Source organism: Carcharhinus amblyrhynchos, chromosome 31 (assembly GCF_965287045.1).
Source record: "Carcharhinus amblyrhynchos chromosome 31, sCarAmb.v2.hapA, whole genome shotgun sequence".
Taxonomy (NCBI): domain Eukaryota; kingdom Metazoa; phylum Chordata; class Chondrichthyes; order Carcharhiniformes; family Carcharhinidae; genus Carcharhinus; species Carcharhinus amblyrhynchos.
The window spans coordinates 6,886,764-6,902,929 of NC_137354.1; the positions used below are offsets into that span (position 1 = coordinate 6,886,764).

Sequence of the window (16,166 nt, forward strand, 5' to 3'; positions counted from 1 at the left end):
CCTGGACTGTCTACCTGGGACGTTTACCTGGTTTCTAAGGGCAGAATGGTGAAGTCTGTGTACTACTGTTTCATGTACTAGGACTACATCTCAACATGTTCTGATTAATGCAGGTTCTAACTCGCATGTGACTATTGAAAATTGGAGACAATCTGTCACTTAGTCAGACTATTCAATCACCTGGTTTTCAACCAATAAATTGGATGTGTGGTTTTCATTACAGCAAATTGATTTCATACAGTAAAATTCAGGAGCTGGCGGAGTATCTGAACTTAGGACCCAAAACTACAGCAAACAGAACCTCCTGCAGTGTTCGATTATTCTGTGTTTGATTACGTGAATCAGCTTAATGTTGATGCTTCTTGTGCCCGATTAGTTAAGCCTGAATGTGAACTCAGAGTAAAATAAACAAACTGTCGAAGTTGATGGAAGCTAGTAGTGTAAGCATGGAACAGACATTTTAAAGCATTATGAATTAAATCTATTACACACACACACACACACACACACACACACACACACACACACACACACACACACACACACACACACACACACACACACACACACACACACACACACACACCAGTGTCATCTCTGTGTAGCTCCAAGATAGGAAATATACAACATCCCCTGAATACAGGAATATTAATTTGCAATTAAAATGCAATGGGTGGAGGATAGCTACAGAATATATAGAATGTGCATTAAATCAATCATGTTACTTTCAGTATTGTGTCTCCAGGCATGTTTGACAGGGGAGTGATCCAGACATCATCATTCCAGCCAGGAATAGTGGTGTCACTCCAGCCAGCTATCGAATGATAGGATTTTCACAATTGTGATTGGCTCAGGATCACTGCTGGTAAATGGCAGCTTCACTGGGTGTGGTTGTCCCTTGGGCTGGAGCATTGGTGACACGGCGGTTAGCACTGCTGCCTCACAGCGCCAGGGACCCAGGTTCAATTCCTGGCTTGGGCCACTATCAGTGCAGGGTCTGCACGTTCTCCCTGTGCCTGTGTGGGCTTCCTCTGGGTGCTCCAGTTTCCTCCCACAGTGCAAAAGACCTGGTTAGATGCATTGGCCATGCTAAATTCTCCCTCAGTGTACCCAAACAGGCGCCGGAGTGTGGCGACTAGGGGATTTTCACAGTGACTTCATTGCAGTGTTAATGTAAGCCAACCTGTGACACTAATAAATAAACTTTAAACTTATGAAGGAAATCCGCTGTCCTTACTTGGTCTGGCCTACAAGTGACTCGAGAGCCACAGCAATGTGGTTGACTCGTGAATGAAATGACTTAGCTCGGTTTAAGGGCTACTAATGTGAACTTTTACTTTAGTTTGTTACTTGCCAAAATCTATCCCGAAATGGAAGGACTTTATTTCCGCTGTTGATCCTATAGCTGTTTCCAGGATGTTGCTGACTGAGGGCAACAGTCACGCTTATCTACGTAGTAAATTTATAAACCCCCCAAAAGTAGCTCAGTGAATGAAGCTATATGAAATGTTTAACATGAAAGTTACTATATAACTGCAATGTTATTCTAATTCATAGGAATATTGGAAAGCAGTGAAGCAGAAAAAGATCATTTTTGTCTGTTTGATTGGTCAACTCACTTGATGCATTCCATGTGTTTTTTAAAAAGTTTTAGTGTCACAAGTAGGCTTACATTAATACTGCAATGACGTTACTGTGAAATTCCTCTAGTTGCACCTGTTCGGGTATACTGAGGGAGAATTTTTAACATGGTCAATGCACCTAACCAGCACATCTTTCAGACTATTTTTACTGTTGGCATTTGAAGAGTTCTTTCTGAAGAAACAACCTTCAGACTTAGAAGTCAGAATGCATCTGACTGAGATTAAGATTATACACAAGACTGACTGTTGTGCTATAACCAAGGCCAATGAATGTTTCTATATTGGGAGCAATTAAGTTAAAAAGATTATGGTTACTGGAGAGTTGATGAAACAGGTTGAGTTACTGATAATATAGAGTGTACAGGAACAATAAGCCAATGATAAGTTGAGGTTTTCATGTAAACAGGTTTTTACTGTCACTACATGCATCACCGAAAGTTATATCAGATTGGAAAATGTACAGGCAAAACATCTTCCATTTTTGAACTTACACGATACGTTTATGACATACCTTGGGCTATGAAATCTCTCTCTCAGCCTCTCTGCTTTGCTACACCTCCCTCTTGTTCCAGAAGCCACTGCTGAATGTACCTCAATGCCTCAATTATCTCTTAACTCTCCTCCCTTTCTTTCTCAGCCTCTGATTACAACCGTGTGAAATACTGATGTGTTTGATTGCGTTAAAGGTGCTCACCAAATTTATGTGGCTGATTTTTCTTCAAATAGCAAACTCACAGAATAGAATCCTACTGTGCAGTATTTTCTATATGTTTGAAGTGGAACTCTGCCAACGTTCCAGCTTAAGTAAAACTTTTATCAAGGGTTAATAGTGGGCTACACTAATGCACAATATACCTTTGACACTCCTCATAGAATCGTAGAATCCTACAGTGCAGAAGCAGGCCTTTTGGCCCATTGAGTATGCACCGACCACAGTCACACCCAAGCCCTGTCTCCATAACCCCATGCATTTACCCTAGCTGGCCCCCCGACACTAAGGGGCAACTTAGCACGGCTAATCCACCTAACCCACACATCTTTGGACTGTGGAAGGAAACCAGACCACCTGGAGGAAACCCATGCAGACATGGGGAAAACTTGCAAACCCCACACAGGCAGTGACCCAAGCTAGGAATTGAACCCGGGTCTCTGGCACTGTGAGGTAGCAGTGCTATTCACTGTTCCACCGCGCTGCCCTAAACAGGGGATCTTATCCTGGTGCAGAATCAAAGTGCACTTCTGTTAAAAGGTATGAGTAGTAGCTGATTCTTATGTCAGACTTATCCCTGAGATTTGTTCCTCCCAGTGTCATAATGCAAGGAAAAAAGTGACAGAGAGAAGGTAACTCCAGCACAAGAGCCTCAGTTACATTTTCTGCATATGTCCCACACATTGTTTTGTCACCCCTTTGAAAGGTGGGAAGAATTTGCAACCTCACACTGTTTAAAGTTTTTAAAGTTTATTTATTAGCGTCACAAGTAGGCTTACGTCAAGACTGCACTGAAGTTACTGTGAAAATCCCCTAGTTGCCACACTCCAGGTACACAAGAAACTACAAAAGATCGTGAATGTAGCTCAATCCATCACACAAACCAGCCTCCCATCCATTGACTGTGTCTACACTTCCTGCTGCCTCGGAAAAGCAGTCAGCATAGTCAAGGACTCCACGCACCCTGGACATTCTCTCTTCCACCTTTTTCTGTTAAGAAAAAGATACAAAAGTCTGTTTTCATGTACCAACTCACTCAAGAACAGCTTCTTCCCTGCTGTCATCAGACTTTTGAGTGGACCTATTTCACACTCGGTTGGTCTTCCTCTACACCCTAGCTATGACATCTTGCATCCCCTCGTTTCCTTCTCTATGTGCAGTACGTGAGTTGAGCCCTCGACTCGCCCCAGCGCGTGACTCCCCTGAGCTCTTGATTTCCCTCGTCATGTCCCCAGGCCTCGATTTTTGAAACAGTTCCTCTCTATCCTGAGAACTTTGATCAAATTGCCCATTCACCTTCTAAGTTTCAGGAAATGCAACATTGGTTAATTTTATCTCTCCTCAGAATTTGCCCTATTGCAGTCTGGGTACCATTCTAGTAAAATGCTGTCCAAGACCAATGTATCCTTCCTAAGGTGTGATATCTAGACTGCACTGAGTATCCCAGGTGTGGGTGAATTACAATGTCCCCCTCTAGATAAAAAGGCCAATGGTCCATTGGACTTTTTGATTACTTTCTATCACTGATGTACGCACCTTGCGCTCTTGATGAACATCAGATCTATAACATTTACTATTAGAAACTAGAAGCAGGAGTAGTCCATTCACCCCTTCGAACGTGCTCCGCCATTCATTTTGATCATGGCCGATCATCAAATTCAATATCCTGATCCCCGCTTCCTCCCCATATCCCTTGATCCCGTTAGTCCCAAGAGCTATATCTAATTTCTTCTTGCAATCAGACAGCATTTTGGTCTCAACTACTTTCTGTGGTAGTGAATTCCACACATTCTCCACCCTCTGGGTGAAGAAATTTCTCCTCAACTCAGTTCTAAAAGGTTTACGTCTTATCCTCAAATTAAGTTCTGGACTCCCCCACCATTGGGAATATCCTTGTAAAACATTTTTATTCTCACTTAAGAACACAGTAAGGACAGCACCAGGTTAGAGTCTGCAGCAACTCTATATGGTGCAGAAAGCCAGTCACTCTGAACCCTCCACTCAAATATCAATCCAATTCTTCCTTGCATAGTCCCACAATGCCTGCTTCTCCAGTCAATCCTTTTCCAAAACTGGTTAAGCTGCCTGTCTATACACTGGGCAACACAGTGGTTAGCACTGCTACCTCACAGCACTTGGGTTCAATTCCCAGTTTGGGTCACTGTCTGCGTGGAGTCTGCATGTTCTCCCCATGTCTGCGTGGGTTTCCTCTGGGTGCTCCAGAAAGGTGTGCTGGTGAGGTGCATTGGCCATGCTAAATTCCCCCTCAGTGTACCCAAACAGGTGCTTGAGTGTTTTTGACTGGGAGATCTTCACAGTAAATTCATTACAATGTTAATGTGAGCCGACTTGTGACACCAATAAATAAACTTCAAAACTTTGACACTTAAGCCTGCGCTTTTGTGTTCTATTATTGATCTTGACCTCTTATTGAGTTTCAAGGTAATTATTGCTGCAAGGACCTTAAGTACTTAATTAATCTCTTCCCTATGCTTCTGCCTCACCCGTAAATAATGCCAAACTCTTTGTCCTTTCCTGTAACTCCTGTAAATGGCATGGTGGCACAGTGGTTCGCACTGCTGCCTCACAGCACCAGGGAGCCGGGTTCAATTCCGGCCTCGGGTCACTGTTTGTGTGGAGTTTACACACTCTCCCCGTGTCTGCATGGGTTTCCTCCAGGTGCTCAGGTTTCCACTCACACACCAAAGATGTGCGGGTGAGGTGGATTGGCCATGATAAATTGACCCTTAATGTCAGGGGAATTAGCAGGGTAAATATGAGGGGTTATGGGAATAGGGCCTGGGTGGGATTGTGATTGCTGCAGACTCGATGGGCCAAATGATCTCCTTCTGCACTACAGGGATCCTATGACACCTTCAATCAAAGTAGTCCAAGGGCAACAGATCTTTCCATGGTCTGCCTCTCACCTGCTCCGATTCCCGTGGTGGGTGGGACGGTAAAATTCACCCTTTGTTTCAGTTCCATAATTGGAAAATGCGCCAGCTCTTGTTGGGGCCGGTGGGGGTGCGAGTGGCAGTGACAGGGTGAGGGTGATGGAGGTGAGATTCTTTTTCAGTGAAGCGGGTGAAGAAATTTAGTTTTTTCACACTCTGGTTGACAACAGCTTCTGGCATGAAATAAATACTCGAGGCTTGAGGATTTTGCATTAAGAAATTAACTTCTGGGAGAGATAATAATTCTCCACGATGGCACAATAACTACTCTGGAGTCACACTGCAGATTCTTCATAACTTCATAAAGCAGCTTTAACTGCTTCTTGTGTTGCACAGTCATGCTGTGCTCAGAAAGATATTTTTAGTCGATTGGAAACTTGTTTTTGGTCCCTCATTTGTCAGTCATGGTGATAGCCGAGCACATAACAAGGAGCACTGGGTTACCAATCCGTTAGCAACACGATAATGTCACACAAGGATGGCACGGTAGTTAGTACTGCTGTCTCACAGCGTCAGGGACCTGGGTTCAATTCCAGCCTTGGCTGATTGCCTGTGTGGAGTCTGCATGTTCCCCTCGTGTCTGCGTGGATTTCCTCCGGGTGGTCCGGTTTCTTCCCACGCTTCAAAGATGTGCGGGTTAGGTTGATTGGTCATGATAAACTATCCCTTAGAGTCAGGGGGATTAGCAGGTTAAATATGTGGGGCTACGGGGTTAGGGCCTAGGTGGGATTGTTGTCCATGCAGGCTCGATAGGGTGAATGGCCTCCTCCTGCACTCTAGGCATTCTGTAATAACTTGTGACTTCTCCTTTGCAGCGGAGTCCCTCGAGCTTCGCAGAATCTTGACATGATACTCTGAAGCCTAAAAGTTTTGGCTGTGTGACGGTTTGGGGAAATTTCAGTGTAATATATTTATTTAAAGCATTCTATTAAACTGTACTAAACCGGTGACATTTGCTTAGAAAAAAATGGCCAATCAAACTGTTTAAATACCGTGTCCTCTGTGGGGCATTTGTTTCTCCATGGGTAGCTCGACAGTTTATAGTAACACCTGCCATCCTTACTTAGCCAGATGAGACAGCTCAATATTAAATGGCACGTGACCAATGCCTGCCATACCAACACCTGGCAAATCAACCACAGCAGTGGTGTACTAATGTGAGTGTTTGATGTACCAGTACCAAGTGGTCCAATATTTAGACTGACAGCGAGAGGGAGACTGACAGTGAGCGAGAGAGAGACTGACAGCAAGAGGGAGACTGAATTGGTGTCATTGACCTTCAGAACCAGGCGGTAGAGTTGCAATGACACTGAGATATTATCGTCAGACTATTAATCCAGAAACTCAGCTGATGTTCTGGGAACCTGGGTTTGAATCCTGCCACGGCAGATGGTGGAATTTGAATTCAATAAAATATATCTGGGATAAAGAATTTACTGATGACCATGAAACCATTGTCGATTGTCAAAAAACCCATCTGGTTTACTGATGGTCCTTTAGAGAAGGAGATCTGCTGTCCTTATCTGGTCTGGCCTGCATGTGCTGCTGGATCCACAGCAATGCAGTTGACTCTCAACTGCCGTCCAAGGACAACTAGGGATGGGCAATAAATGCTGACCAGCCAGCCACACCCATGTCCCATCAATGAATAAAAAGAATTTAGTAAGGGGCTATGACTAACAAAAGTTACATAGTGCCCATGAATTTCACATTTTGCATATTCCACGTTGCAGGTTGAGTGCTCAAGGTCTGAAATCCCCAAATCAATGGGGATTAAAAGGCTGCTTTCAATGGACACATGTTTGACCAGCTTGGACAAACACTCCACCCTGGTGTTTGAACATTGTTAATTTGAGACAGAAGGCTGGGGCTCTCTGGCCTCGGAACGAGCTGTTTCCAAGAGGACACTATGAAAATAAATAAGATGTTGAATAGAATAGTAAGAGACGTTGCTTTCAAATAGGCCGGTGGGCAGAGGGGAGTGGGGTGTGTAGGATCTGGGCTTTCTCTACACCCTAGCTGTGATTGTAACACTGTATTCTGCATCCTCTTCTTTCCTTCTTCCTTATGTACTCTATGAACATCAGTAAGAAGTCTTACAACACCAGGTTAAAGTCCAACAAGTTTATTTGGAATCAGGACCTTTTGGAATACTCACCTGATGAAGGAGCAATGCTCCAAAAGCTCCTGATTCCAAATAAACCTATTGGACTTGAAAGTGGTATTGTGAAACTTCTTACTGTGCCCCATCCCAGTTTAACCCTGGCATCTCCATCTCGTGGTTACTATCGACACTGCAAACCGCTGGCTCAAAGTGGAGAGGATCTCCAAGAAGATTGCGCATATCGACACTAACCTGATGAAGGAGCAGTGCTCCATAAGCTCATGATTCCGAATAAACCTATTGGACTTTAACCTGGTGTTGTGAGATTTTTTACTGTACTCTTTTTAGTGTATGGTATGCTTTGTCTGTATAGTGCACAAGAAACAATACTTTTCACTGAATACCAATACGTGTTGTGGAAATGCTGGCGTTGCACTGGGATAAACACTAAGAAATCTCACAACACCAGGTTAAAGACCAACAGGTTTATTTGGTAACAAAAGCCACTAGGTTTTGGAGCGCTGCTCCTTTGTCAGGTAAGTGGGAGTTCTGTTCACAAACAGAGCATATAAAAAAGACACCAACTCAACTTATAAAATAATGGTTGGAATGCAAGTCTTTACAGGTAATCAAGTCTTAAAGGTACAGACAATGTGAGTGGAGAGAGGGTTAAATACAGGTTAAAGAGATGTGTATTGTCTCCAGACAGGACAGTTAGTGAGATTTTGCAAACCCAGGCAAATAATGGGGGTTACAGATAGTGTGACATGAACTCAAGATCCTGGTTGAGACTGTCCTCATGTGTGCGGAACTTGGCTATCAGTCTCTGCTCAGCGACTCTGCATTGTCGTGTGTCATGAAGGCCTAATATATGTGACAGTAATTTATCAAATCAATTCAAAAAATCTTTCCATAGAAAGTTGCCAACAGTGGCTGCAGGAACAGTGGGACTCTGGGCTCTTTTAAGAAATAGCAGGATGTTGCAATGGTGAAACTTGTGCTTCTAACTCCTTGTATTAGAATAAGGAATGGAAAATCTGGACTGTGGTGCCAGGGGACGATTGGGCACTTTGATCTCCCACTTGCCCCATTGGCTCTATGTTCTCTGATCCTGCTCCCAGCTGCAGTGCTGTCTATCGGACATGAGGTAGCAGTAGAGCTGGTGAGTCTGGTGCTGGCTCTCTATCTTCCACAGCACTGCCATTGGAATCCAGCTTCACCATTTCAATCTGCTTTAGCCACCTTTGATTTCCTTTATCAGGTAATTAGAGGCTGCACAGTGAGAAGGGAGCACTGTTGCACCTCACTTTGACATCCTTGATTTAGAGTTCACTTCTCTCCCTAATCATAGAATCATACAATCCCTACAGTACAGAAGGACGCCATTTGGCCCATCGAGCCTGCACCAACAACAACCCCACCCAATCGCCTTTGTTAGAACGTGATCAGTGACAACTTTGTATCGGATGTAATGTGACAAATGGTAACAAGCTATAAGTCAGCTGACCCAGTAAACCATAGAACCAATTACAGAATGATGTGATAGTCAGCTGACTTACTATAGATAAGTATCTGTAGGGAATTGTGGGGAACTTGGATTGGCCAGGGTGAGTCCCCAAGTTGGGAGTAATGAAGTTTCTTTATTAAACCTTTCGTTTTGATTTATAAGTTGGAGTAAGTTTTACATTTAAAGAGCTCCTTCTGAAGAAACACCCATAACCCTACATATTTATCCTGCTAATTCCCCCAAAACTAGGGTCAATTTAGCATGGCAAATCAACCTACACTGCACATCTTTGGACTGTGGGAGGAAATCGTAACACCTTGGAGGAAACCCACACAGAAAAGGGGACAACATGCAGACAAGATAGAGCTGTTGACGCAATATTAATATTTAATCAGCTGACACAGCTGTTGCCACCTATTAATTAAATATCACCAACACAACTATAAAGTATGACTCAAGTCGGGAATCGGACTCGGGCCCCTGGCGCTGTGAGGCAGCAGCGCTAATTACTGTGCCACCTTGCCGCTCTGGTTTACATTTTTTTGCCTTAATCTTTCTTGTATGAGTTGTATGTTTGCAAACAGAAAGGCTGTTTGCTGCTACAACTTAAGGCACATCAGCACTTTTGTGTTATTTTGTGCAGCATCTCATGGGAGTATTGTCAACTGTAACTTTATGACAAGCCAAAAAAACCCTTCATTTTTAATTTTTAACATGTAAAGGTGCAAGATTAATGAAAATTATCAAAACTAATATTAAGAAATATTACCTTATACAATTTATTCAAACGTATCAGTTTAAGTTTTTTAAAGTTTATTTATTAGTGTCACAGGTAGGCTTACATTAACACTGCAATTAAGTTACTGTGAAAATCCTGTGGCCATCATGCTCCGGCACCTGTTCGGGTACAGTGAGGGAGAATTTAGCATGGCCAGTGCACCTAACCAGCACATCTTTGGACTGTGGAAGGAAACCGGAGCACCAGGAGGAAACCCATGCAGACACGGGGAGAATGTGCAAACTCCACATGACAGTGACCCAAGTTGGGAATCGAGCCCAGGTCCCAGGTGCTGTGAGGCAGCAGTGCTAACAACTGTGCCACCAATTTGGATTTGTGATTGTATGCTCATAAATGGATGAAGATCTTGGATTCAAGGCTGACACTAGAAGCTTGTAATCTAGGCTGATACTTCACTGTAGTGCTGAGGGAGTGCTGCATTGCCTGCGGTGCTTTATACAAATGCAAGTTCTTTCATTCAAAGTGCTTCACCACCAGTGAGCTACTTTTGAAGGACAATTGCTGTTATGCAGGGAAGCAATGCATTCTAACAAAATTAAACCTTTACTGTAAAATCATTATCTGGTGGAGACAGAATGTGCAGTGGTCAGCCACAGAACATGGAAGTTATCCAAGTTGTAAGTGTGATAGACCACGACATTTAATTGAGTTCCAACACCAGAGCAAAGTGCTGTGGTTTACGACAACATACTTTGCAGTTGGGTTGGTGGTATTTAATTAATAGGTGGCAATAGCTGTGTCAGCTGATTAAATATTAATATTGCGTCAACAGCTCTATCTTGTCCACCACAGGCAACAGCCTCATTGTTCGTGAGCCTCTTATGGATCTTTTATCTTCATTGCACTTCATGTTATTTAGCAATCGCTAAACTGTTCGCACGACAACCTGCCCACTGTCTTCTGTCATTTGCACAATCCCCTAATTTGTCGTTACTCCCAAAGAGTTGATGATAGCTCTTCCTGTTGAGTCGAAAGCTTATGGATTCAAACTCCATTCGAGGATTTAAGCATATAGTAATTAGCGCTGTCATTCTGAGATTGATTGACTTTTATTATGGAAGTCCAAAGATGTGCAGGTCAGGTTGATTGGCCGCGCTAAATTGCCAATTAGTGTCTGGGGATTAGCTGGGTAAATAGGTAGGGTTGCTCAGTGGGATTGTGGTCCGTGCAGACTCAATGGGCTGAATGGCCTCCTTCTGCACTGTAGGGATTCTCTGATCCTATGATACCAGGGGATATGAAGAAAAGGTGGTTAAATGGTGCAAATTAATTATGATTTAAGTTTTAAAAATTCATTCATGGCACATGGGCGTCACTGGCTGGCCAGCATTTATTGCCCATCACTAGTTGCCCGAGAGTAGTTGAGAGTCAACTACATTGCTGTGGATCTGGAGTCACATGTAGGCCAGACAAGATAAGGACGGCAGATTTCCTTCTCTAAAGGACATTAGTGAACGAGATGAGTTTTTCTGACAATTGACAATGGTTTCACGGTCATCAGTGGATTCTTAATTCCAGGTTGTTAAAAAAAATTCAAATTGCATCATCTGCCGTGATGGGATTCGAACCTGAGTCCCCAGGACATTAGCTGAGTTTCTGGATTAATAGTCTAGCGATAATACCTTAGGCCATTGTTTCCCCATTATTGCAGATTTATGAATGTGAAAGTATCTTTGGGTCAATCTGAGGTTGTGAAAGGTGCTATAAAAAGGCAAATCTTTCTAATGTCAACCAATCATGGTTGAGATATGGGAATGGAGGCCCTTTTAGTTTTAATTTTCAATCCAGACTGACCATTCAAGACCCACTTGTGGCTAGTAAGACTTCACAATATGCAATTGTGTGGATTAGAAAAACAATAAAAACATCTCCACTTTGCCCAAAGGTCAACTTCTTTATTCCTGCTCTAACTCCCCATCGCCTTGCACACTTGCAAGTTTAAATTCAAACCCATTGATCTATGTGCTCCTGTTGCCAGAGTTTGTGGGTGAGGAAAAATTATTTTCCTTCTATAAAGCCACTTTATATTCCAAAACTTGTTTGAGATCTCGATATTGGGTCTAAAATCCTTCCTCGCATCACTAGCACTCTTCCAACCTTGCATTTCACTATTAAGATAAATGTCCATTGGCAGGGAGAGTACCTAACTTTCAAGGTTTCAATCTTTCCTCCTGTATATTCCTTCCTCACTTCAACCACAGGGAAAGTTTGGTGGGGGAGGAGGTATTTTAGGAAAGGAAAAACTAGGGTGGCACGGTGACACAGTGGTTAACATTGTTGCCTTACAGCACCAGTGGCCCAGGTTCAAGCCCAGCCTTGGGTGACTAGCTGTGTGGCGTTTGCACATTCTCCCCATTTCTACGTGGGTTTCCTCTGGGTGCTCTGATTTCCTCCCATAGTCCAAAGATGTGTGGGTTAGGTGGATTGGCCATGGTAAATTGACCCTTAGTGCCATGGGGATTAGAGGGTAAATATATGAGATTAAGGGGATAGGGCCTTTGCACAGTAGGGATTCTATGATACGTCCCAATCTATAGTGGCAGTTCACCCAGACATTCTCAAATTTTACCAGCACACTCCTTGGGGGGGACTTTCCCCTCCCATTTTCATGGTGTGGGGTTGATGACAGGAGTGGAAAATCCCACAGGATGTCTAAATCACATTTCATGCCAATATTAAAGTGTGACATGATTGTGTCCCCCCACACCCCGCTCTCCCCCACCAGTGATGTCACAGTCTCCCCAGCATTCAACATTGGCACATTACTATAATACTATTTACATCTCAATATCAGGCCTCTACACCAGAATCAATTCGCCCTTCCAGTAACAGAATGTATTCATCTCGCCATTAGGCCAAACCAGAAGGGGGCAGTGCCGAGGAGGGTTGGAGTTGCATTTGGGGGCTGGGAAGGGTGCCTGAGTTGGGGGGGTTGCACATGAACTGGGCTTGCCCTTTACAAATGGAGCCCCGATCTTTAAAAAATAAAGTTGCTGATGGGGCAGACTCAATCAGAGCCCGTCCCACCAGCGTGACATCATGGGATCCACCCCTTGCCTTTTTTCCATTATTCCTAATGATACGGAGACCGGCATGGATCAGTTATGATCTTACTGAATGGGTCTGGGTGGCCCACTCCTGTTTCTATTTCTTGAGTTCTTGATATGGCAGAGAAAGCTGCCTTTGGTGCCAGCGGGCTTCAGTGCCACTTCTCCTGTCCGCTGTCGCACTCTGCCAAATACGGGGAAAATTCTGCCCTTTGACTTTCTACACCCCGGTACCTCAGAGATAATTTTGTCTTCAGAACCTCTGTTCTCACCCACGCGCTGCCATACCTGGCTAACCCTGACTGAATGTACCGATACTGGAGATGGAACTGTCCAAGCAACACAGTACTTTCTGACCTCGGTAATGGCTCTTGATCTTAATTATTTTTAACGTGGTATGAATTGTCTGCTCCATCTTACAGCTCCAGAAACCTGGGCTCAATTCCGATCTCGGATGATTGGGTGGAGTCTGCATGTTCTCCCCATATCTGTGTGGGTTTCCTCCAGGTGCTGCGGCTTCCTTCCACATTCCAAAGATGCGCAGGTTAGGGGAATTGGCCATGCTAAAATGCCCCTTAGTATCAAGGGGATTAGTAGGGTAAATACGTAGGGTTATGGGGATCATATAGGACTTGGGTGGGATTGTTGAAGGTGCAGGCTCGATGAGCCAAATGGCCTCCTTCTGCATTGTAGTGTTTCTACAATTCTAGATGGGAGGATGCTGATGACAATGTTATTATTGACTTAGTTACTGCAACTGGTTGAAACTCAGCCATTCGTCCTGGGCTTGCCTTGACGTGCAATTCTTTGAACATCAGCGAATGAACATTTAACATATTCATGTCCAATTCCAACTTTAACAGAACCACACCCTTTTTGCCTTTCTGGAGAACTGAAACGACAGGAAAACATTTAGTTGCCAGTGAAATTATATTCTATAGAGGAAGACCAACACTGAAGTAATCGTTTTGACGGCTCTGACCAACAGGTGGCCATCAGCCCCTGCGTTGTCTACAAACTGCTCTTGTTAGATAATAATCCCTGTGCAAGCTGTGCTCAGCATTACTACAGGCAGAACTTAGTTAAATGTCTTATTCAAAGGAAAGGACCTCTGACAATGCTGCCCTGGTCACTCCAGGTAGTGTAATGTAATTGTAAATGCATTCATAGAATCCCTACAGTGCAGAAGGAGGCCATTCAGTCCATCAAATCTGTACTGACCATAATCCCACCTAGGCCCTATCCCCATAACTCCATGCATTTACCATAGCTAGTCCCCCTGACACTATGGGGCAATTTAGCACGGTCAATCCACCTAACCCACACATCTTTGGACTGTGGGAGGAAACCAGAGCACCCGGAGGAAACCCATGCAGTCATGGGGAGAATGTGCAGTCTCTGTACAGACAGTGACCCAAGCCAGAAACCAGACCAGGTTCCTGGCTCGTTGAGGCAGCAATGCTAACCACTGTGCCTCCCGTTTAAAAGCACATTAGTGGGCCATATACTTACAGGGTAACATCTTACATTCATGTTGCTGGTGGGACACTTGCCTTGCAGCCCATGATTGTCTGTACTGTACTTCACCAACGTGGCACTCCTTCAGCACAGAATTTAATTTGACTGTGAACTTGACCCTGGCTTGGGGCTCAAACCCGCAGTCTTATTTTTCCCTTTATTCTCTTGTGGGATGCGGATGTCGTTGGCTGGGTCAGCATTTGCTCCCCATCCCTAACTGCCCTTGAACTGAGTGGCTCGTTCAGCCATTTAAGACTAAACCACCTTGCTGTGGGTCTGGAGTCACATGTAGGCCAGATTGGGTAAGGACGGCAGATTTCCTTCCTGAAAGGACCTTAGTGAACCAGATTTTTTTTGTAACAATGGATGATAGTTTCATTGTCATGTTACTGAGCCTAACTTTCAATTCCAGCTTTATTACTTAAATTTAAATTCCATCACCTGCTGTGGTTGGATTTGAACTCACCTTCCCAAATTTTTAGTCTTTGGATCCTAGTCTGGCGTCATTCCCACTGCACCACTCTAGCCACAAAGGCAGGAACACTAAAAGAGGGAATAAAGGCATCGCAATAATGATATCTGTTATAGTATTCTAAGATTTCTATGATAATATTCAGGGCTATGGTCCAAGTGCTGGCAGATGGGATTAGGTGAAATTCAGGTGTTTCTAATGTGTTGGTGCAGCCTCGATGGGCCGAAGGGCCTCTTCTGTACTGTATGATTCGATGATTCTATGAACATTTCTTTACCTTCACTTCCATTATACGTAATCACAATTGGACCAATCACTCCGCATTCACACACAGTACAGAGAATCTCAATGTAGAAAATTACTCTCCATTCACTTTCAGTGGATAGAATTCCAATGAACCAAACAGCATTATTTTAGGGGAGGTGGTTGCATTGTGGTATTGTCACTGGACTAGTAATCCAGAGGCCCTGGGGACCAGGGTTCAAATCCCACCATTGGCAGAGGGTGAAATTTGAATGTAATGAAAAAAAATCAAAATCTTAAGTCTGATGATGACCATGAAATCATTACAGATTGTTGTAAAAACCAATCTGATTCACTAATTACCTTTAGTTGGCACAGTGGCTCACAACTCCAGGAACCCTAGTTCGAATCCTGGCTTGGGTCACTGTCTGTGCGGAATTTGCACATTCTCCCTGTGTCTGCGTGGGTTTCCTCTGGTTGCCTCCCATAGTGCGAAAGATGTGCTGGTTAGGTGAATTAGCCATGCTAAATTCTCCCTCAGTGTACCCAAACAGGTACCAGAGTGTAGCGACTAGGGATTTTCTCAGTACTTCATTGCAGTGTTAGTGTAATGTGACACTAATAAATAAACTTTAAACTTATGGAAGGAAATCTGCCGTCCTTACCTGTCTGGCCTACATGTGACTCCTGAGCCACAGCAATGTTGTTGACTCTTAAATGCCCTCTGAAATGACCTCGCTCAGTTCAAGGGCAATTGGGGATAGGCAATGATACCCACATTCCATGATTGAATGGAAAAGAAATTCAGTGAATAGAATTCTCAACCCCATTTTAATTTTTTTTAAATTTTTGCTGTATTCTTTTTAATTCATTCATTCATGGGATGTGGGTGTCACTGTCTGGCCAGCATTTATTGCCCACCCTAGGTGGCAGTTGAGAGTCAACTGCATTTTCGTGGCTCTGGGGTCACATGTAGGCCTGATCAGGTAAGGACGGCATAACCTTTGATACCAAACTGGGGAGAAAGCAGGATTGGGCTATTGAGTTGGATGATCGTAATGAATGGCAGAGCAGGCTTGAAGGGCCAAATGGCCTCCTCCTATCTTCTATGTTTCGATTTCCTTCCCTTAGGACATCAGTGAGCCAAATGGCTTTTTCTGCCAATCGACA

The 16,166-nt window shown here is 43.8% G+C and overlaps 1 protein-coding gene across 1 annotated transcript in view; it reads left to right on the top strand.

The window, feature by feature from the left end:
• LOC145360392 (heparan-alpha-glucosaminide N-acetyltransferase) overlaps positions 1-16,166 on the top strand; it is a 228,371-nt gene that overhangs the window by 7,333 nt on the left and 204,872 nt on the right. The gene's annotated exons all lie outside the window — the stretch shown is intronic.